The sequence below is a fragment of the Cydia splendana genome, chromosome 12, assembly GCF_910591565.1.
Source record: "Cydia splendana chromosome 12, ilCydSple1.2, whole genome shotgun sequence".
NCBI classification, from domain to species: Eukaryota; Metazoa; Arthropoda; class Insecta; order Lepidoptera; family Tortricidae; genus Cydia; species Cydia splendana.
The window spans coordinates 11,689,882-11,713,803 of record NC_085971.1 but is presented as its reverse complement, the minus strand read 5'-3'; the positions used below and the strand labels follow the sequence as shown (position 1 = coordinate 11,713,803).

The following is a 23,922-nucleotide window of genomic DNA, read 5'->3' as shown; positions in this document are numbered from 1 at the left end:
AGTAAACAAAAGTTACCTTCAAATGGCTCCTTAAGCCAGTTGAGGGTAGATTAAAACAATACATGATTAAATAATGTAGGTTAAAGTCATGTCGTTCAGTGACAGATCCAGGTGGTTTTGTATTTGGTTAGTTAACCAATAAATGTTATAAGTAACTACCCGAAAATTTAAAAATTATTTGTTTATTTTTATGTAAATACCTAAAAAAATATACTATAGTTTATTACTTGTCTAAAGCTACGCCTAACCAATAACGAGTAGGCACCACTACGTGCGTCTTAATTTTCCTTTGTCTATTATAAAAACCAATATTTCTTTTCAGACAACATATTGTTTCAGTATTGCATTTTATAGCCCATAAATCTTTTCAGGTTATGATTGTTATGAACATGAATCACTTCTAGGTTATAAAGAGTATTGAAATAACAGGGTGTCAGGATATACTTGTAACCTGTGACCCGGTATACCATAAGCAATTCGATGTACCATAAAATGAGGTGAGTAGGGTCAAAACTGAAATTCAAACCTCGATAACATTTTATTTTTACGTATGAAAACTGAATGGTGTATATAATAAGTGTTCCGGACGTTTGTATTTTAGTTTTTATTTTATTTTGGGTAGTTCCATTTCATAACTTTGACGATAAAGAGGAAAACCCACCTCACCGCGTAGTGCCTCGTATTTGGGGTGAGAGGGGTTTTCATACAAAGGTGATTTTGAAATATTGTTGGATCGATTTTTTTTTATTATACGTATTACTATAGCTCCATTTTAAATTGGAATACATTATTTTTGTAGCAGTAGCCTTAAAATCCCTTCTCACCCCCCTCTCAAACCTTCTCTCCCCATTCATACCCACCTCTCCCCGCGAAACCTACTCACCCCGTTTTACGGTACCCAACGTGACTGTGCGAGGACAGTAGTTTGTTGACATACGAATTATCCGACTACCTTTAACCATATTATGTCTGACGGTATTTCTAGTAAAATACCTACTATTACCTATTTCTAGTAGTAATCTTAATGTCAATGTCGCCCTTTTCCTTAATAAAACAATTTAATTTAGTTTATTAGCTTTTTATAAACAGCGCCCAAGTGTGAACTAGGTACCGTAGGTAATTTTATTAGAATTGTTAATTGTCAATTTCCAACAGATTTGTTTATTTTATAGTGTTATTCACCTATATACCACATTTCCTTTTTTATTTTCTCGGATTATGCACTAGAATTCACCTCGCGCTGGTGGCCTAGCGATAAGAGCGTGTGACTTTCAATCCGGAGGTCGCGGGTTCAAACCCCGGCTCACACCAATGAGTTTTTCGTAACATAATGTACGAAATATCATTTCATATTTACCAGTTGCTTTTCGGTGAAGGAAAACATCGTGAGGAAACCGGACTAATCCCAATAAGACCTAGTTTCCCCTCTGGGTTGGAAGGTCAGATGGCAGTCACTTTCGTAAAAACTAGTGCCTACGTCAATTCTTGAGATTAGTTGTCAAGCGGAACCCAGGCTCCCATGAGCCGTGGCAAAATGCCGGGATAACGCGAGGAAGAGGATGCACTAGAATTCATGGTTAGATCTGGTCGGGGTTTTCAGGCCCATTATGTAGGTATAATCTACGGCTCGATTCGGGAAATGAATTAGAGATTAACTAGATACGATATAGTAAAGATATGTGACGTTCCACGGCAAAAGGTACCTTATGGCGGCTGGCGCTTACGTCACATAACGCCGCAATAATATTGGAGCGGTGTTAATAATAGCGTAATGGCCAACCGCCATAAGGTACCTTTACCGTGGGACGTCACATATCTTTACTATATCGTATCTAGTTAATCTCTAATTCATTTCCCGAATCGCGCCGCTAATTAGTGGTCAGATATGCACATTTCACACACCGTACTACATACATTACCTTTCATGACTTCAACCCAGATTTTGACACACCGCGAACCGAAAAATTCCATTCACACATATAGTTCGTTTTTTTTAGCACTAGAAAAAAGGTAAACAATCTTGATGTGTCTTTTAATTGAAAAACACGTTTTAAAAATAAGTCACAATTATGAATCTAATACGATCATGTATATTCTTCTGCTTTCATATGTAAGTAATAGTTACTGATTTTTAAAAAGCGTTTTTCAATTAAAAGACATGTCAAGATCGCTTATCTTCTTTCTAATGCTAAAAAAAACGAACTATAGACACAATACAGAAGACACAATTATGCTGGCTAGTCTGAAACAATCCTCGTCAGAGGTCGGTAAGAGACAGAATACACGGACAGCATTGATGGACGTGTCGAGCGCTGCAGGGGCCTGATCAAAACACAACGAAGCCAATAACAAGCCTCAACGCGCCTGCCCACCGCACCGCGCCGTGCCGCGTAGGGTTGCCAACTTTTTTTTGGTGGAATATAGTATTTTCCAGAATAAGGCATCAAAAAAATAGTATACACTTCAAAAAAATATAGTACTTATTAGATAAAATACTAAAAATGAGTGTAATATACGTTTAATCGGAAATATAGTATTTTAGCGTACTATAAATTATATAGTATTTTTCCAAAAGTATATAGTACAGAGAGCCAAAATATAGTACAATACTATATAATATAGTACGGTTGGCAACCCTAGTGCCGCGCCACTTGCCCTTAATAGAATGTCACGGCGAACAGTTTCACCAAATGAAACTACGCGATAAGTTTGTTAGGAAGTGAAATTTGGCGAAAGGTATTTGGCCCAAACGGAAGTACACCCAACAGATTACTATTACAATCATGGTAACGCCCCGCCTATGCCTACAATTTTGAGACAAATACTGCAAATTGTATAATTATAAGGTCATGCTTGAGCCGATTAAAAAGTTCAGTGTAATTATGTATGTACCTAACACTTGGGCATTGGGGGCGAGTCCGACTCGCATTTGGCCCGTTTTTGATTTTATAACTAACAAATTCATCTCTACAAAATCACACAAAATTAAGCACCTCATTTAATTGGCATGTTATAAAATTTAACATAAATGTAGCACCACACGTTTACTTTACTCTTCCTCAGGCCCACTTGCACCATTCCACTAACCCCGGGTTAACCGGTTAAACCCGGAGTTACCCCATGGTTATCATTTACCAGTTCAGTTTGACACTGGGTTAACGGTTTAACCGCTTAACTCCGGGTTAGTGGGGGAATGGTGCAAGTGGGCCTAAATATCATAAAGATGTGTCACACCTACCCATTTAAACTTACTAATAATATCCGCTTAAAGTGTGACTCGTGTTACCTAAATAGAATGGAGATGACTTTTGTTTCCGTATCGTCAAAACTAGGTCTTCATGAACAAGACAGACATTTACAGGGAGAAAAGAAAAGAGTTTTGAATGAGGAATGTCTATTCTGTTCATTATTTGATTGAGTAGTTTAAAACATCATCATTTATCCATTCAATTTAGTTTAACCTAACCTAACTTATGTTCCCTTAATCCATATTCCCGAGGGTCTGACCTCTATCGCGATATTACTTCGCTAGGGGTCATTTTATCTTTAGAGAAAATTGTCCGACTGTCTTTGTAAATAAATATACCACTCACACCTATGTCAGTTTAAAATAACACAATACAAAGTTACTTTTTATTGAATACCTTAAGGCTTCGTCACACAGGCGCGATTACCGAAAAACGCGCCTGTGTGATGGAACCTTTAGAGTTAGACCAAGAAACCTAACTTAGTTCACGACGTATCCAATGCACGGATATGTCACTACTATAGAAAACACGATGTCAAAATAAAGTCATAGGCAGCTGATTTTCATTATAGGTACTTGCCTACTGCCGAGATACCACAAAACTGAAAATTATAGACCTTTATGTACATAATATAATTTTATACTGTCAGTATTAGAACCGGGAATTCTCGGTTCCGGTACTGTATTTGAAATTGAAAACACTGGTTTTCTACTACTGGTATACTGACTAGGGAGTGCTCCCAGTACTGAATGGGAGCACTCCCTAGTCAGTATATCTGTCAATATTGCAATTTTTCTATTCCGCATTTGTCATATTAAACGGAAAAAAGATAAAAGTAAGACGTAAACGTGGGAACACGTGGTTTTCGTCTATAAAGTATCATCTGTCAACACACACTTACATCAAGTTAATTAAACCGTTTTATTGCAGCTTCCAGGTAACTATCAAAACGAATGCCGCGTCTGTTTTCGTGGCTACGACTTTACAGAACTCGCCGAGTAGCTACCTAGTTACCAACACATTTGGCTTCTATCGAGAGCTTCCTTGTATAACCTGATCTCAATATCAGTAACAACTAGGCGTAACCGTAGATCACATTATCACAGTGTCGCCTCAGGCGATGCGGTCAGTCAACTGTGCGAATAGCGTCCCAGACGATTGGACCATTAATGAGAATTTATCACCTCGACCGCACGACTGCCTGGAATTAGAACTTTTATTATTAACACATCATAATTACCCCGTGTTTTGTCCGAACGGTATAACGACCGGTAGAATCAGCATTGTTTACACACTAAAACGCTTTATCGCGTCTTCGAACCCGACGGATACTCGTGATTTTTTCTTTGTTCTATTACATTTTTATGTAATATGTGTATATACCTACCCGCTTTGGTTTTATATAGGTAAACGGGAAAACCTAGCGATCCGGTAAAATTTCGAATAGCAGTTACTCTATTTCGAAAAATTATTGTTCTATTTAATTTAAATGTATTCTGCAAGAGCAATACGATATTAATGTAATTTAGTGACATCATATTGACACAAAACAATCTGAATCTCTGATTTCTTATTGCATCTTTACGACCAGACATAAGATCGCTGGCTTTAGTTTAATGTCTGGGGCTTCGATACCTACTTACTTATCATTTCAGGCTTGTTTATTTAACTTCATAAATATGCAAGAGAGTGCAGCCACGCGCTGCATTGTCGCAAATGTACGGCCCCTTAAAAGCTTTAGAAATAGTTCCTTTGTTTTCCGAGCTTTACAGCTCGAGCAGGATACTCCTGAATAAATACTGACAGATTTCAATATTCTCAAACATAAACAATATTCCATATTTCAAATCTAAAATTAATTCTGATCTCCTATGACTCATATTTTCGATCGATAAATCTCGCAGCAAACATCTGTGTAAAATAATAAATGTATGGAAATGACGAGACTAATGAAAATAAATGTATCCTTGTATTTTTATTTGTCATGTTTTTATTGACTATGTTAACGGTTTTCTTTCGTTCCCATATTTTCCAATTTATTAAATGACTACCTACATATTGGCATTACATTAAATAACCAAACGAATACTATATTCTTTTATAAATAACTATAGCACATTGATTAGTCTGAACGAATTAGGTACCTAATCAAGCTTATTTATAGTGGAGTAAACGAAGCAAGATGTTGTATGGAGACCCATGCATTAATTCCTCAGTCGATGAAATTTTGCTTGATTATTGAATTATTGTATAGTATGAGCCGAAACTAACATATGAAATATCCAAAAAAAAAACACTCCTAAGTTAGGTTTTTATACGTAAAAATACAAATCTGTTTATATATTGAACCGAGTAATTCCTCCGTCCAAAATTATTTTACCAAATCAGTTATTTGTATCAGCATGTGATACTAGAAAAAAATCAAAAACTTTTGTCAAACATGAGAATATTTTTTTATGATAATTCCTTTTTTTGGTGCTCATTTTCATCGGAAAATTGCTCTGTCAATTTTTTCTTCTTATATGATCTTAGAATATAATTTAGCGTAGAGGGTAAGAAAATCCAAAAAAAATGCATACCCAAATTTATGTATTTTAGAACTATTAAAAACTGAGAGTGGAAAATTTCTCAGCCTGATTTTTTTTTAAATATATACTGAGTAGTCACGTATACACTTAAATCCAAAATATCCAAAAGAAATATCATCCAGGACACCGAAATTTTGGAAGCGAAGATAAATCCATCCCGCGGTGTTTGTTCTTCCAATTTTGAATCTTAAATGTATATACCGCATAAGTGCTTTGGTGCTATACTGTTAACTTATGTGTAAGTTTTTAATAAATAAATAAATAAGGTTGAAACGATAAAAAAAAACTATGGGACGATAATCCTTCGCTACATTTTTTAAATTTGCCGCCTTTTTCTACTGACAAGATTTGCTTGACCAAGTATATTTTACAAAAAAATTATTGCAGCAGTGGCAACATTGTAATAAGTTTTTTTGGTCTTGAATTACGTTTTTTAGTATAGAAAAGCAGCAAGCCGCCACCGCCGGGTAGTATAGGGCGAGGCGCGGCGCGCGCGCGGGCGGCGGCCGGTACCGCTCACGCACCCCGCTTGTACTCCGCTCCCTACACACTGTTCCCGTTATGTTTCGTTTTTAATGCGCTCGTTATTTTTTTGGATGTTTTTATAGATGAATGGAAAGAAAACTGTGAACTTAATTCAATAAATAAAATGGATAGAGAAATTTTCCACAGCGAGTAAAAAGGCAATTTCTGAAAATAGTATAGTTACATGGTAATTTTTTTGGATTTTCATTTTGTAGGTATAAAACGGCAATAAGCTGGCATTCCAGTGAAAAAATTAGACTGAGCAATTTTCCGGTCCAAGACACACCAAAAAATTATATTTTATTAATATTGGTATTTCTGCTGGGATATTTTTTTGGATATTTCATATATTGTTGCAATACGTTACATGAATATGTCCGGTGAAGAAAGTTTGAACGGAGCATTTTTCTGTAAAAAGATACTAACGATTTGAGACTTTAGGTATTTACTTTAATTCTATTATTATTATTCTTTGGATATTTATACAATACTTATTATTTATTGATACTTTATCATACTGTAAAGTTTTTTCTGGCTGAGGAATTACTGCGGGGTCCACTACCTTTATTTACTACATTATTAATTAAACAACGTTTTTTTACAATGTATGTTGCCTGGTTTTTAAAGTAAGCTTTTAACCTCAAGGACTGATAATGTATAGGTATTACAATAATTTATTTAAAGGTGTAGTGCGTTTATATATGATAGTTTGTAGGACCGCCGTGCGTGCCCGGGATCGTAGATATCTTTGTTAATGAATTGTTATTTTACACACAAAAAAAAATCAATGATTTCGATTAAAAATATAATTAAGCATTTATTGAAGCAATTTTCATGTTAATAGCTTTTTGCGCAAAATAGATACAGATTTATAATGATGCATTTGCAGTCCTATATTTGTAACTTTTTTTCTGTAGAGTGGAAGTTGACCCCCTGTGCCTTAAGCAGTGCAGTGGAAGCTTTTATCGAATATCTTCTTTGTATACGTTTATACATATGTACCTATAGACCAAGAAAAACATATTCGTTAAAAGTTCAGTTCACATCAGGAATATCAAGATGGGCCTTTCACACTCCACCTTCACCAGCTCAAGCCGAAAAGTTCCCCTGATTTAAGTCTTACTATAAGTAGTTAAAATACGGACTGCAAAAAGGGGTACCTTAATGTGAGCAACGGGTTAATAAATAGATGTTTACTGTGGAACAGCTATTTACTTTGAAAGAAACACGGAAAAGTATCATCGGAAGTGAGTGAGCCACAGTAGTAGTCAAATCTGGCCGCTTGCCAGCCCGGGCGTACGCTTCGATGGTCAAGGAAAACTTTTTGAACATAAGGTATATATATTTAATATTTTGCATACATCATCACAAGTCACTCTCACAATTATATGATTTGATGAAAGTTTTAAAATTATATATCACGAATTTGACAGTTTGTTAATAAAATTTCAAGGATTAGTAATGTTTACTATTGAATAAAATAAAATTCTGTTTATATATAAGTAAACTAAGTAAGTAGAGGTATCGTATTTTTTCCTTAAAAGAGAAAAAAGGACGCTCAACAAACCACGCACATAAAACCATTCTATTCAGCTAGAAAAAAGAAAATGGCACAGCCTACTTGTGAAGAAAAAGAGACAATTTGCTTTGTCCCGCGCTGCATGTGCGGTCGGATGCCGCCGCAGTCTCCGGAAAGGCTGTTTCGAACTTAGCCGTATTTTAAAGTAACACGAACCGTAGCCACTTTGTCTTGTCACCCAATTGTTACTGCAGATTTATTACTGTTTACAATCTAACCCGACTGCGTCACGCTCACGCCAAGCTGAGAAATGTTTATTTACCAAAGTCTGAAATGCACTTCTGATATAGTAAACTTACTAAACGTCTTCTTAACATGTTTATCCGAACTCGTAGATGCAGCTCATCTGCTGAAGTGCAGTCACTAAATAATGACGCAATGCACGCATAGAACATTCTCCTAAGCACGGCCAAATGCGCGTAACAGAACGCATCTGCGATGATGACGCGCCGCGCAAAAATATACTAGAACCAGTGACATTAGGCCCTGGGCAAGTGGGCACAGCTGGTTAGATAGCCGGTTATTTTCTGCAATTCGCTATGTAACAGATATAGTATATTCGTCCTGCCTACACGCACGAGGGGTACGAGGGGCTCTGGTGGACTGCCAGGGCGGGTGCCAACTGGGTGAACTCTAGGCGAGTACGTGCAGCCGACGTGGACGGCGCGTCGGCCTGTCTACGGCCCACACTATCGATTTATAGCCACAAGCTCTCTTCACTTCCTAGGTAGATATAAGTATATAACATGTCTTTTTGTACACATTCTTCGATCAAACTATTTATATACCCGTCTCAAACAATGATCTTCTGATTATGTGTAGTTGTGTACTACTTTTAAATATCTAATAAGTTAATAACATGTTAACTCTCATTTATAGACGGGTCTATCGCGAATTTATCGTGAATTTATGTGAGTTAATTTGTGTTCAAAACGCGAAAGTTTTAAATATCTAATAACATATTATTTAAAACTTAACCCGGGAATTCCCCATCAGAGCACATTTTTCAAGGCGGTAGATTCTAGAGCTATCTGCAGGTATACCTATCTTACATCCTATTCCCTAAACATCCTATGTATCCCTGTGGACACATTTCGCTACCCCTACCGTGTTTGGTAATAATTATTGTATAATTAATATTATAAACATTACTGCCATTTTATATATATTTTTTTCTATTATGGCTTTTCGAACGTTAGCCAATGTCAAGTTGTGAAGGTATTAACATTTTATATTTAAGTATTCTTGAAAACGGTTTTAGCGATTTGAATGATATTTGCAATATAGGGGTTTATATACGATTATATTCGTATTCAACGCTATCAGGGGTGAGCTGCGGTAGCTGCAATGGTAAGCGTTGGGTGCGGTCCTAGCACTGCGAGTTAGATTTCGCCCGAGGCGGACGAGGCGATAAGATTTTGTACAATTACCTATGTAGTTAGTAGCTTCTGTCGAGTAGGTACGAAACCCTAAGATATGCGTTATTACTTAACTATGTATAGTTACAACATTAACCTCGCTGTTAAAGCTTCTCCATACACGCCACCTTCGATCAGAGGAGCTCCTAAAGCTCTCGGCTCTACTTCAAGTCGGAAACGGGCAATAAATTGCTACTACGGTCATATCAAAAGCGCACATCTGAGGGCCTTCGAAAATAGGTCACGGTTGTCGGCGAATAACAAATACACGAGAATAGAAAATAAAATATCCTTGGAAGCAACTTACTTCATATAAGTTTTATTTTACTTCGCTGTGGCCTTATATAAAATGTAAGCGATGGAGGAAGTTTAAGCTCAGCTGACTCCCGAGGACCAACATAAAGAGGGTCGGAAGGGTTCATAAACGAAATATACTGAAGCTATATGTGGGTCAGGCCTCTGCTCGACAAAAGTTTCTTTTTAATAATTCATACCTGTATCTAGAGAATGTTCCTGTGACATCTCTTATTTCAACAGTAAAATATACGTGTACCCAATACCAACCTAAATCTATGAAATCTACAAACAGAACGACATTTACTGTATTTACCTACCTATTATCCTACAAGCGTTGTTTACTGACAGTTTTCTGTAAACTAACACATGTATTATCTATAACTGAAATTATAGGTATCGCCACTAATCGCTCGGTATCGAGTTGTACTCAACAACTGGCAATTCACGTTATCGCTATTGACTGACTGTATGCGCTTAATATGTCATATATTGCCACGCGTCATCACAGGCGCGTGATAAGCCTGTGATGTTTAATAAGTCGCAAATGATAAAAGCAATCTAATTATCCATTTAAAGTTTATTTGTTTAAAGCTTGCTCCGCGGTGTAGCGAAACGTTTGGTTTAGAATAAGAAAGTCATTATATAGGTACTCTTATATTAACATAAATGACCGAGCGTTAGCGAAGGTGTCCGTTCCAAAAATGATCCTCTTGGGCAAAAATGCTTTCGTATGTCCGGATGTCCTCCTCTGCAGGTCGCAATGTTCAACCGATTTTCGTGAAATTTTGTAAGCAGGTCCAATATTTTTTTGTCGATTCATTTTTCGTTTTTTTTTAATGGCGCAGGCACGCATTTATTCAGTTTTAAGCTATGCTCGCGAGGTCTACAGCTCACATAATTTATTTAGCGTTTATTCCTACTAAACATTAGCGTATTATACATAAGTAGGCACATAATTTTATTTTATTACTACAAAAGTGATATGGGTTTGTCTTAAATACATTATTAAATTGAAAAGACTGAATTGAGTGACTGTTTATTGCTTTTAAAGTAGAGGTACCTACCTAAATTACGTGTTGTAAAAATCTTTAGACAGTATGAACGTCAAAACCAAATTTAGAAATGCAAATCGTACAGTTCATGCGGACAATATACTTAAAAATAACCAGAGACACAGGAAGAGAAAGTCACTTGGATCCCTCGACGTGGGTATAAATAAACCACCGGCATCGACCTCCTCGATAGAATGCGATTAACAGCGCAGCCTTGATAATCGCGGCCGGAGTTGGCAACCGACGACATGCCATGTGCGGCTCATATTCACAACATTTAAGGTACATCGCTTCCAAACCAGTATAAAAGTGTGCTATCGGACCACCGAAATATTTACTCATAAAGAGATCTCGCTATACTAGTGACGAGACGAATTGGGTTGCTAATGAGCCCGCCCGTTACGCACCCACGTCGACAGTATGAGTGTTCACTTTTATCAATACGATTTGCACTAATTGAAAAGGATAGGTATGTAAACATAAACTATTGAAAATGAAATCGACGGCAAATATCCCGATTGTTTTGAAACTAAGCTTTTACCCTACTACATATTTTACAAACAACTTTTCTTAATGACTACGATGGAGATAGGTTGTTTGCGAAATAATACAATCATAAGTACCTGCGAATCGTAATTCAGGTGGATGCTCGCATGTAAATGTCATACTAATGTTTTTGCAGCGTTTTGGAGTAAGTAAGTTCGTATTTACTTTTTGTCTCTGATTTTATGAAAAAGATTCCGCTGTTTAGAAATTTTGTATAACTGTTTCAAAACACAAAACAATAACATATTAACCAACACCCAACATAATGAAGCTCAAGTCGCTATTGTCAATACACGAGCGTGCTTCCCTTAATGAAAACAATCTACGTTTACATGTGAAATTACACAGGTGTATTCGTATACAGCATATTATATGGCTCTCAACAAAAGGTCGCCGCGTTTGATGTGGTTATAGTAGTGATGGGCCGTTCCGGCGCCCGCGGGATATCGAGATATAGCCGGCAATGCGACAATATTGCCGGCACCTACAGGCATCTAACAAATACGTACTTAATTTAAAAATGATTAATACTTATTTTTATTTATCTAACTCCAAGTGGCAGCTATACGAGAGACAAGCAACCTACCGGAAAACGAAGTGTGCACGGACTAACAAATGCAAGTGATGGTCGACGATCTGGAAAACTATCGAGAAAACTTTTGCATGAGATCAACGAAAACAGCCTCCTGATGAGATTCTAACTTTATTCACTTGTCATATTATTACTGTCATTAGCTAGGCCAACGACTTATGCACTCTGATGGGTATTAGGTACCTAGGTACCCATGTTATGTATATGCATTATGTTTTTCTGACAAATAATTATGATTAGTCTATCTATGCTATCAAAATAGCTGCCAACTTAGCTTGGTCTAACTCTACTAACGTTATCGCGGAACAAACTATCATAAGCCATTCGGAATGCCGGGAGGGCTAGCCTCGCAGTAGAATGTGAGAACTTCGTTTGGCTTCGCTCGCTCGTTTGATTTGTTTTCTCATCTTATTATCGACAAGATTTTTTTCTGGAATATTTCCAGTAAGAAGAATCCCAAAGTATTAATAAAATGACGCATCACTAGTTTCATGAGGTCCGCTTCACCGTTACCGCACTCAATAGGTCACCGATGCTTCGGTAATGGACCTGTGAAGCTTTGAACTAGAGCATGCGGTTTAACTCACTTGTGCGCCAATCAGTTATTTCTTTATCTCTTTGTAACTAAATTGGAGCGAGGCCCTCAAACATAATGGTGTATACGAGTAGGTGTACCTAAGTGGTATTATTGACCTTAAAGGAATGGGTAGGTTTAAATTGATGTTTTTCCAGATATAAATATGACAACGACTACCTATAGGGTGTTGCGGAGAGTATTATTGAACACGTACGATATTGCAATAAAAATGTATCGCATATAAATAGTGAAAAAGTTCAAGGTTTCATTGCTGAAGAGCATGATGAAGCGCTTAGAAAATATTCAGCCATCATGTGAAATAGAACTCCTCAAACGCAACAGTACCTAACTTAGGAGACTAACGCAGGCTGTCGTGTCGCGTATTGTTCCAATAAAAGTGAGAGTCCATCTGCTTTAGTCCTATTACTGTTTCCTACGCCTATCAGGAAGACCATACTAACTGCCGTATTCGAACTTCAAGATATTCACAAGAGACGACACGTACTAGATCCATTCTAGATACGTTATAGTTTAGATATCAACTAGTTCTCTTTTGCAGCGCAATTCGGGCAACCAATGTCACTTTTACGTTAGATAGAGTAAGATATCTATTAGATGTGAATTAGATTTCTAAGTCATATCCTGTGGAAATCGTTCAACAGTATCTCCAGAATCGCGCAAATGTCAAATTTGACAGGTTAGATCTTAAACATATCGTTATCGTATCTTGGTGATGTCTAAAAGATGTCTAATAGATGTCTATTTCAAAATACGAATCGGGCCCTAAGAAATTGTTTTAGGTCAAGCAATATAAACTTTTGGCTGTATATAACATATTCGCTAGGTTTATATATATAGCTACCTCCGTAGTACTTTGATTTATAGCGCGCCAACTTATTCATTTGCCCCGGTGTCGTAAATTTATCTTAACTTTCAGACAAACAACGGAATTACCGGGTTGCCTACATAATTACGAAGAAAACAAAGACATAAATTATTAGAGCAGTCAATCCCATATTAAATCATGCCAAGCGTCAATACTAATCTGCTCTCATTTGCAACATCAGTGAAAAGTGTTAATTTGCTGAAACATGATTAATAATTTAATGACATCTTCAATAACTTGCACGTTCCTTTATTTGTTGCTGCTAATATTGTATGGGGATGACAAATTACCGTTTTTACACTAATGTAGTAACTATAATACTTTTTACTCACACTACCGTTCCCCACCCTCCGCCTGACGCAACCTCTTCCTTTTAGCATGAAATAAGTCTCGATTGACGGATTTTTTTTTGATAAAAGTATTAGAGTTAGGAAAAGTGTCAAAAAAGAAATTAGTTTTAATTAATTTTAACCAAAAAAGGGTATATGAACCTTTTTGGTAGGCTTCACCATGTAACAGCTCGTAGAAGTTTGAAAAAGTAGACAGCTGAACAAATAATAGTTTTTTGGGAATTAATGTTCGTAAAGCACCATAACCAAAGAAAAAAACCGGCCAAGTGCGAGTCGGACTCGCGTTTCAAGGGTTCCGTTATTAAGTCCGACTTACGCTTGACTGCACGTTTCTAATAGGTTGTCCTTTCATCTATAGGTAAAGAACTATTTTTTGTATTTTTTTTTTCAAAATTTTAGAGCCAGTAGTTTCGGTGATAAAGAGGGGGGGGGGTGGTAATTTTTTGGCTAATTTCTTAAATAACTTCTAACCTATGTATTTTAAAATTATAAAAAAATATATTTGAAATTCTCAAAATGAGCTCTTTCATTTGATATATAACACGATATAGAGTCTGGCTAGCCAAAAATTGTTGACAGATATTTCGTTGTTGTATCACCAATTGTCTATGATAAAAAAAAAACTAAAAGTCAGTTGTCAATTTATGTCATTCATTCAAATTGTTTTCGGTTTAAAAGGGATATATTTTAAATAATATTAATAATATCTATACTGAGTGAGGTTCGCAAACTATTATTTAAGCTCGTAAATAATTACGACAATGTGCGAAGTCGACGTGTAGCGTTATATAATGAAAAACTGCAATGTTTACAATCCCTAAACAAATGTAAACATATTAGGAGGTTGGTGCTCTATAAATATTTTGATACTTAGCATTTAGCATATTTGGCATAGTACTTATGTACTTTTTTTTGTGATTGATTTATATTACGGTGTTATCGAAATAGGTCTTATTTACACTACATTTAATTTTTCGCCTTGTTACAATGGTATATGGTGAGAAAATGTTAATATATGTGTTTATCGTTGACTGTACATACATAGTGGTAGAAATTATGTGAGCTGACTTTGAGTGCACGTCAACGTATATTTAACTTATATCCTTAGGTACCTTGCGTGTGCACAGAAAATCAAAAATATTTTCTAGTATCAAAACTATAATTCCTACTACACAAAGTGTGACCAGCCCAAGATTTTTTGAATTTCCCGCCAAACATTTGTGTAATATTTCAGTAGCCAGACTCTAGTTTGAGAGACTTTATTTTTCAACTTTCTCATTTACCCCCAAAAGTGCCCCTCATATTTAAAATTTATTTGTTTACGTAACATGTCCATCTTTGGGTCACTAATTTACATATGTGTACCAAATTTCAACTTAATTGGTCCAGTAGTTTCCGAGAAAATAGGCTGTGACAGACGGACAGACAGACAGACAGACGCACGAGTGATCCTATAAGGGTTCCGATTTTTCCTTTTGAGGTACGGAACCCTAAAAATTAGGTAACCAAACCCCTATTCTTATGACTTATTAGACGTTGATGGATGCAAGCGAAAAATGTTGCATTTATTTACGCAACACTGTTCTTTCATCAAAGCACACCATCAATCATCAACTTTTGCTCTAAAAAACCCAACGAAGTGATATAGCGGAGCGGTAAAAGATGTGTCAAGAATAATTTGAATTCCAGAATATATTGTAACATTATGAAGGGTTATAGGATCGCGTTGTTGGGAAATTCCATTAGTTAAATCCCAGTAAAATTAATGGTCTTTATTTTCTTATGTTATCTATAATGGATTCATTTAATGCAGACATTCCTAATGTAACAGCTGGTAACGAAAAACATTGTTTTTCACATCACCTATTCGGAAAAGGGCTTTTTCTCCCCCGCTAGGAGGGATCAAAGTGGCACTTTTCCTCCCTGTTAGGGGGGATCAAAGTGGCACTTTTCTGTTCTAGGACACTGTTTTTGTTATTTTTTGCATTATTTTTTTAGCTTGAATAATATTTTGAAACATAATAATTGTGTCAACACTAAGATTATTTATTTTCCTCATAGTAGATGTGAAAAGCAGTATGTGTCACACGGTATCAAAATTATTTCGTCTTGGGCGTTAACACTTGTATCCCTCATTGCGCTCAGGATTTTACTTTAGAATCCATCGCTTCATTCAAGATTCAATGTACGCCCTTGACAGAAATATATCATTTTGATCCTTTGTAACACAAACTACTATTGTATACGTAGGTAAAATAAACAAATCAATTTGCCTTAATTAATCCGTAATCACTCTGAAAGAACGAACGAACACTTGAATATCTGGGTGCCTAGCCAAGATGCCATCGTTGGCGACGTCGCGAACGAAGCGGTAATCTCTCTCTATCACTCTTCCATATTAGTTTTAAGTGCGACAGAGACAATAGCGTTACTTTCGCTACGGGGCATAAACGATTGGCATCTTGGCTAGACACCATGTTCTGTTTTGGATATTATTGTTACTATGCCAAGTCTGTCACCTTTTTGCCATTCTATTGAATGCCATGTTAGCACATAATTAACGTAACTTTTATTAGCATTTTCGTATTCCTAAGATTGAACAGGCAACCAATAGTGCCTATTAAGCAACAGGTGTCTGTTTGGTTAGACGTCTTTATATCTGGGCTAAGTAATATTTGTTTGACAAACGCAAATATCTGTTGGTACTTATTAGGTAGGTATACGATACTTATATCAAGAAGAAATATAGTAACGGGTAGAATATAATAATTTAGCACTAAACCTGTGCCCTATCCCACAAAACTTTACAAGTGTACAATTCGACAAAATTGTTAAATTGTAAACAATAAAATGTACCACAATAATTACAAATATGTATTCGTTACAAGTCTGCAGTATACAAATATGTCATTTTTGTAAAAGCGTATCACAAAGAATAAAGGTATGTCACGACAGCTACATAATTGTAGAATTGTTGATTTGTAAATATACAATTCTAATGTTACAACTACAAATATGTAACAATTTATTTTGCTTCTTTAATGTTGAAGGTAATAGATATTCACTTTACTGATCTATACGAGCATTTACATACCAACTGACATTACAATGGATTTGCAAGCTAAACTGACCATTTTAAACCACTTGAAACACCATGAGCATCGCCAGTGACGTGATATTGGGATCCTGACCCCAACCATCTTAAAACAGTCAGTAACTGTGGTTTAGAATCAAGAGCATGATTTCTTCGTGTCGAATGTCTAAGGTTTCCACCAACAGTCTGTAGTAAATATTCGACGATAGATTTACTCACTCTGAACCGCTGATTAAATGTAAAATCAGTTATGGTCAAAGATAAATTTATACGTTCTCTATAAGGCCTAGGACGTCTTACAATTAATTCAAAATTCAAAAATTCTACATTTATTTAGCAACAAGGGCACTTTTACACGTCCACATTGAATTTACATACAAGCAAAAATAATAACAATACATCAACAACTTTATAAAATACAACTAACTGCAATGCAACTACCAATTCAAACTAACGTTAATACAATTACTTAGAGATGTATATGGTCTCTTAATGTCGAATTATTCTATTATTCGTATAGTAGCAACTGTAGCAAGAGGGTGAGACACACGTTTAGAGAATTGTTAACTTGTAGGTACAATTCTACATATATGTATAATTATTACTACAATTTAATGTAGCACAAAACAATTGTCAGCTACAAATTTGTACATTTTCCGGAAAATATATGTAGCATATGTAAAGTTTTGTGATACAATAAATTGTAGACTTGTTGATACAATTTACATATTTGTCAGAATTTTCCACTACAAATTTGTTACTTGTATATTTTGTGGTACGCACATTTGTATTATTACAAACTTGTAACTTGACACTTGTAAAATTGTAATTGTAAGTTTTGTGGGATAGGCCACTGGTATAACACGGAATACGGGAAGTCGCAACACTTATTTTCAATTTCAGTGTCTACGCATAAACTGTAGTGAATTATAAAAGGCGAAAATCATAACAAGACCAGGCGTATTCTGATATTTCTGATGTTATAACAGGTTATGAATTTGATGATATCTGTCAGTGGGAAAAACGACATATTATCTTCAAACAAAAACCTTACTTTTGACACTGACAGATAATATCCATAACAAATCCAGATTTTGATAGATATTTTTAATTTTTAGTTTTAGTTATTTTAATTGTAGTTAGCTTTAGTTTTATATTCCTGTATATGTCTATTAGTAATTTATATATTAATTAAAGATAACCTGTTATAACAATCAGAATACGCCTCATGCTTAGATCATACCTGAAACCATTTATCAATCAATAAATCAATCAAAGCATTTATTTATTTTAGCTGAACATGCATGGGGATCAAATCAATGGCCCTTCCTTTGATCCATACTCAGTGAACGCGGCACCGTGTATAAAATGACAGCCACAAAGGCCGGTCACCAGACGCAATTAATTTCACTATCAGCACCGGTGACGAGCGGTGGGTACGATTATTCCACCGCAGGGCTGCAAGAACCGCCCTTTGTTCTAGCCGCTGCACGATCAATATCCGTACTACATTCACCACGTCAAAAAACAGGTGGCCGTGCCTTCCTGGGCTTCAAATCTGATGGCTGATGGTATACCTAATCATACATATTTTGATGCGTGGTAATATGAATTTAGAATCTACTTAATTTAAAGGTTATCCCCTTATTTAAACATCCATATTATGTGAGAATTTCATACTTTCTGTTTTTACAATTCTGACAGGAAGAAAGAATAAACTTACTTTAAAACAGAATTGATCAAGTAGCAACAAAAGGCATCCAAATCTAATACAACTACTTTAATGCAAGGAACTTTGTATGGAATGTTATATTATATGAAATGAAGGTGATCTGTTTTGAATTCCTGTGAGTACTATTTAGTTACCTAAATACATTAATTAATGCATATTTTATGCAGTAATACTTATATGGACCAAATTATTAAAAACTGGGCATTTATTTCTGGTTCGAAACATTTAGCTTAGCCTACCTTACCTTTATCACTCTAATAGCTCCTGGCTCTTAAGCCTTAATTAGTAAAAGCTTCGCTAATTAACCAAGATGGTTCACTCATCAATGAACAGTGAACACCGAGGAGAGGGGGATAGAGAGAGGCAAGGCCATGTCCGCTTTAGCTGCCTGTACATTTTATTTATTGAAATATGTTTTTCACCACACCAGCTTGGAAAGGCTTACTTTGCACTTCAAAAACTGATAGCAAAGTTGCATTTTATTCACATGTGAGGCAAAGTAATCAAATGCAAATTTTGAGTTGTTTTCTTATGTTTGCTGGTAGATTTGACTTTTAAATGATGATGATAAATATTTAATAACATTCATTTTGATTTGATTTGGTTTGATTTTGTTTGATATTTTACATTTAATATTTGCTTCCGGTTGGTGTGGTGAAAAATTTTGTGTTTTACTCGGGGGCAAATTTTGTTTAACCCTCGAGTTTTAAAACCCTCGCAACGCTCAAGATTCCATTTTTCGAACCACTCGCTACGCTCGTGGTTCAATTTAAGAATCTTTCGCTTGCTCGGGTATTAATATTAGCACGAGCGGTTAAACAACAACTTTGCCCCCTTGTAAAACAAATAACTATTAACTTTTATATCTAACCCAAAGGACGTTTAAAGCTTTTGCTCTATTTGCGAAATTCATCATCATGTTTTACGAGGAAAAGCTAAAGTTGTATTTTATGTCGTAAGTGTCGTAACTAGTTGTTTATTTTGTACATGAATTCACAATATTAGTTAAGAATAATGAAAGACTTATTACAACACTATTAAATAAATATAAAACATTAAATTACCTTAAAAATAATAATACAAACTGTCTCTAAACTAAATAAACTTAAAATAAAGAGCCAATTAGTTAAGTCAATACAATGATAACAATATTTTATAATATTAACTTTGTACGTTTTGTCAATTGTTACAATAGTAGGTATAGTACATATATGTACCTCAACAACGAGTACCTTGACCCGTTGTATGCCGTGCCATTTTCCCCATCAGTGGAGTTTACGGCCGCCGCCCAAATATAACTTAACCGCTGCTAATGAAGTGCTTTTATGCAATAGAACAAGCACATTTGCCAAAACCGCTGTGTGAATAAATTTGTACATATTATGCTAATTTATTTTGCTTACGTGTTACCTTTGTACCGTTTAATGTGTGTGCTATGAATGATACTTAAATAAGTTGAGTTAATTATTGCGCCGAAAGCACAAACGGTCGATGGAATAAGTACTTACTCGTATGTCTATTTAGCGAGTAACGATTTTACAAAGATAAACGAAAGCACAGCCTACTAGATAAAATAAAATAAACAACCAGTTTATTTCTTGCAATTTTCATAATTGTTTTCATTGATTAAATAATTTGAATTAATTGGACTGAAATACCTAAATAACGACATTAACTACGTACCTACGTTGTTATTTATTAAAAAAATAAAATCCAATTATTCTATTATGTTCAATCTAAATTAATCAAATTATTAAAACATGTCCAATGAATAATAAATAAACCGAATTACCTATGTCAAGCAAGAACAGCTTCTGAGAGGGTGAAGGCCTCCTCCAGACTTGTCCATATCATTGTCGATTTCTAGATTTTCTAGCTTTTAACATCCATCTCTTTCCAATGTGATGTCTTCCCATCGTGTTACTGGTTTCCCATGCTTTCTACCTACTGTCTGCTGGGTCGTGCCATAATGTTAGGAGAGTCGGCCAACGATCGTCAGTCATGCAGGCGCAATGTCCCGCCCACTGCCTCTTTTAGTTTAAATGAGTATCTACTAGATAACCTTTAAGTACCAATTTTGTACTTCAAACCTGCTAAATGTTGTATGGCGTAATATGAAGAAAAAACAATTGACATACCTATTGTTACTTTTGTTTAAAACTACAATGTCATCGGTGAACTGTTCAATGACTTGTGATTTTCCACAAGTTTTCCAATATATCTCGACTCTCGAGCTGTCGAAAACACTTCTAAATAAATCTTTACCGTTAGTACTATACGTAGAACTGACCTCTACGTACATACAACATATACTAGACAGAATTCTCCTCTTACATAAATTATTCACAGACTGCGCTGTACGCTGTACGTGAGCTCTGGCCGGCTGAATCCAGAACACTAGACGAAGAACTTCCAATCGATAGTCCCGGGGTAAGAGGTTGGCAGTTGCACAGAAATTATTAATTGGTGAATGGTACCGTTCTAGTTTTAAAAAGTTTGAGTTTTTCCGTCGTGATTTAAATCATTTTATCTTTATCATTCTTTACCTACAAGTGTTGTAATTGTGATGGAACTAGGCTTAACTGTTTCTTAGCCTTGAGGTGGATTTTGATAGAGTTGTTTTAGGTAGTGTTTATACCCAATAAACATGATAACATTGATAACGGTCATGAATATGGGCGATTGAGACGCATTGTTATGAAATTGGTGTTATACTTTAATCAAATGATTGTCATATTTTCCGTTTCTTAATTAGCACTTCTCGGGAAAATCACTAGCAGAAGCATGAAATCTGTTTATTTTCAGGGAGAGAATTTTATTCCAATTACAGCGGGAATGCGGGCGCCGGGCGGAGCTAGGGTTCCCAGTCGTTAGATATTTCCTGGGTATGTCGACAAAGGAAAATATAGGTAAGGTCGAGCCACGTCCAGCGTAGCGTGGACAAAGGTAGCCTTGATAAAAACAGATATAAATAAATTGAATAATATAGGTATAGTCCCACATGAATGAATGAATTGTTATTTTCTTTTGTATGAGTAAACGTACTACTGCTCGACATCCTATGCTTAATAGATGACACCTTGCTGTCACCTCTATTGATAATGACTACAAGATGACATGTACTGGGCGGTCCCAGTACGCAGTGCGTCGAGCACCAGTACGCTTACCTTATTTTTACTGGGAGGTGTTCCAATAAAGAATAGGTATTCTATCTAACTATAGTCTTGAGTGAGAAAAAAATTATGTTTTTGGCAACTGAAGAGGTACCTACCATGCAGATGGCTTTTATCAATGTAATTTAGGATTATGGTATTTATGGTAGAGTTACCTACACAAGTTTTATGTTACCATCCAGTCAAACTGTTCCACAAATTAATATTTGAAATTGGTTGACCATCTTTAAACCTGAATATGTCAGAACTTTTCCTCTATTGGGTACGTAACCCTGCCGCGGCTGAGTCGGGTCAGCGCACAGGGTGGAACACTGCCAATGTTGCCGCACGCGCACCCGAGCGTAGACAGAATAGGTACGTATAATCACACTAAAGTGTTTTCCACAACATCCAAATTTTTAATTTGATTTAAATTCTTTAACTTTGGCTTCGTGATCAGCGTTTATTTTTGTCTCAAATCCCATTGTGACAGTTACAGTGCCAATATATTGCTGGCGTTAGTTCTGAGCTTGCTACGACTTTTTTATCACATTATATTCTGAATTATATTTCATAATAACACCAATGAAAACGGAGCCCTAGCATTACTTAGCATTTCTAAGTTTCAAGGACGGTCTCAACTCAATCTTACCTCACCTGTGACATTTCTGGCAGCCTAGTTAGGTACCTAAATATTTTTTTTTTCTAGAAAGTATTATTTTTCTTATTTAAGAATTTAATTGACCGAAGCGAAGCGAAGGTCTACGTTTTGACTCGGGCATTTTGCTTTCGTATGTCCGGATGTTCTCCTCTACAGGTCGCAATTCTTAACCGATTCTCGTGAAATTTTGTGACCGAATTTTATGACTAAATAATTTTTTTTTGTCAATCCGGTTTTTGGAAATTTTTAAAAATGGCGGAGTCGTGATACCTGGCGCCTAAACAAATAGTCGTATCGATATCATAAGAGTTTTTTCTTTTTGAGACATGTTTACAGAGTTAATAGCAAAAAATGCAGAAAAAAATTATCGCTGGTTTAGGCGGTATTTAGATATTTAGTTTTGTATTTCCGGATGTTCTCCTCTACAGGTCGCAATTCTTAACCGATTCTCATGAAATTTTGTGACCAGATTTTATGACTAAATAATTTTTTTTTGTTAATCCGGTTTTTGGAAATTTTTAAAAATGGCGGAGTCGTGATACCTGGCGCCTAAACAAATAGTCGTATCGATATCATAAGAGTTTTTTTCTTTTTGAGACATGTTTACAGAGTTAATAGCAAAAAATGCAGAAAAAAATTATCGCTGGTTTAGGCGGTATTTAGATATTTAGTTTTGTATTTCCGGATGTTCTCCTCTACAGGTCGCAATTCTTAACCGATTCTCATGAAATTTTGTGACCAGATTCTATGACTAAATAAAATTTTTTTGTCAATCCGGTTTTTGGAAATTTTTAAAAATGGCGGAGTCGTGATACCTGTCGCCTAAACAAATAGTCGTATCGATATCATAAGAGTTTTTTCTTTTTGATATATGTTTATAGATTAAATGGCCAAAAATTCAGAAAATTTGTATCACTGGTTTCGGCGGTATTTAGATATTTAGTTTTTACTTGAGAATGAGTAGCTAAATTTCGTCAGCTTTAGTAAGAACTATCATGGCGCATTTTGCAAACGTTCGCTTTTTTGTTTGCATAGGGAGGTCCCTGGTTCCATCCCCAGTAATTGTATGCTGCTACCAGGCTGCTACATAACTTTTTGTATTTTTTTATACTTAAATTTCGTATCAATTGTTGTTTTTTATTTTATTTTTTTATTTTGAAAAAATGAAAAAAATCGTATTTTTTATTTATCAAGCGCGGGCTAAGCGCATTCGTTTATTTTTGCAACAGATGATGGCTTTTTGCGCTTTAAAGAAAATTTGATTCTTGAATATACGGCGCCATACCTTTGGCCAATGCTGGTCTAGATGGCGACACCATTTTATATTTAACAATTTTTACTCATATCAGTAAAAGAACATGGGTCAAAATCATACGGCGTTCTAAAAATAAAAAAAATCATTTATCCATACATATATACATTTATTGATTTTTTTTTCATTTTCATTTTAATCCGGTATCGAAAGATGGCAGTAAATTTACTGTGACTACAAAATTTAGTATGACAATAACCCTCTACTACATATAGGGACCGTGCGCGTTGGAGGGTCTGCCATCTTGTGGCCTGAATCGGAAACATGTACATTGCCAAAACAAGTTCATGTTCTATAGTTCATGCACGTCCCC

At 35.6% G+C, this 23,922-nt stretch overlaps 1 protein-coding gene and 1 long non-coding RNA gene across 9 annotated transcripts in view; one reads left to right on the top strand and one right to left on the bottom strand.

The window, feature by feature from the left end:
- LOC134795578 (uncharacterized) overlaps positions 1-23,922 on the top strand; it is a 194,129-nt gene that overhangs the window by 36,682 nt on the left and 133,525 nt on the right. The gene's annotated exons all lie outside the window — the stretch shown is intronic.
- Positions 1-23,922, bottom strand: part of LOC134795513 (potassium voltage-gated channel protein Shab) — a 104,200-nt gene that overhangs the window by 68,341 nt on the left and 11,937 nt on the right. The window lies entirely within an intron of this gene.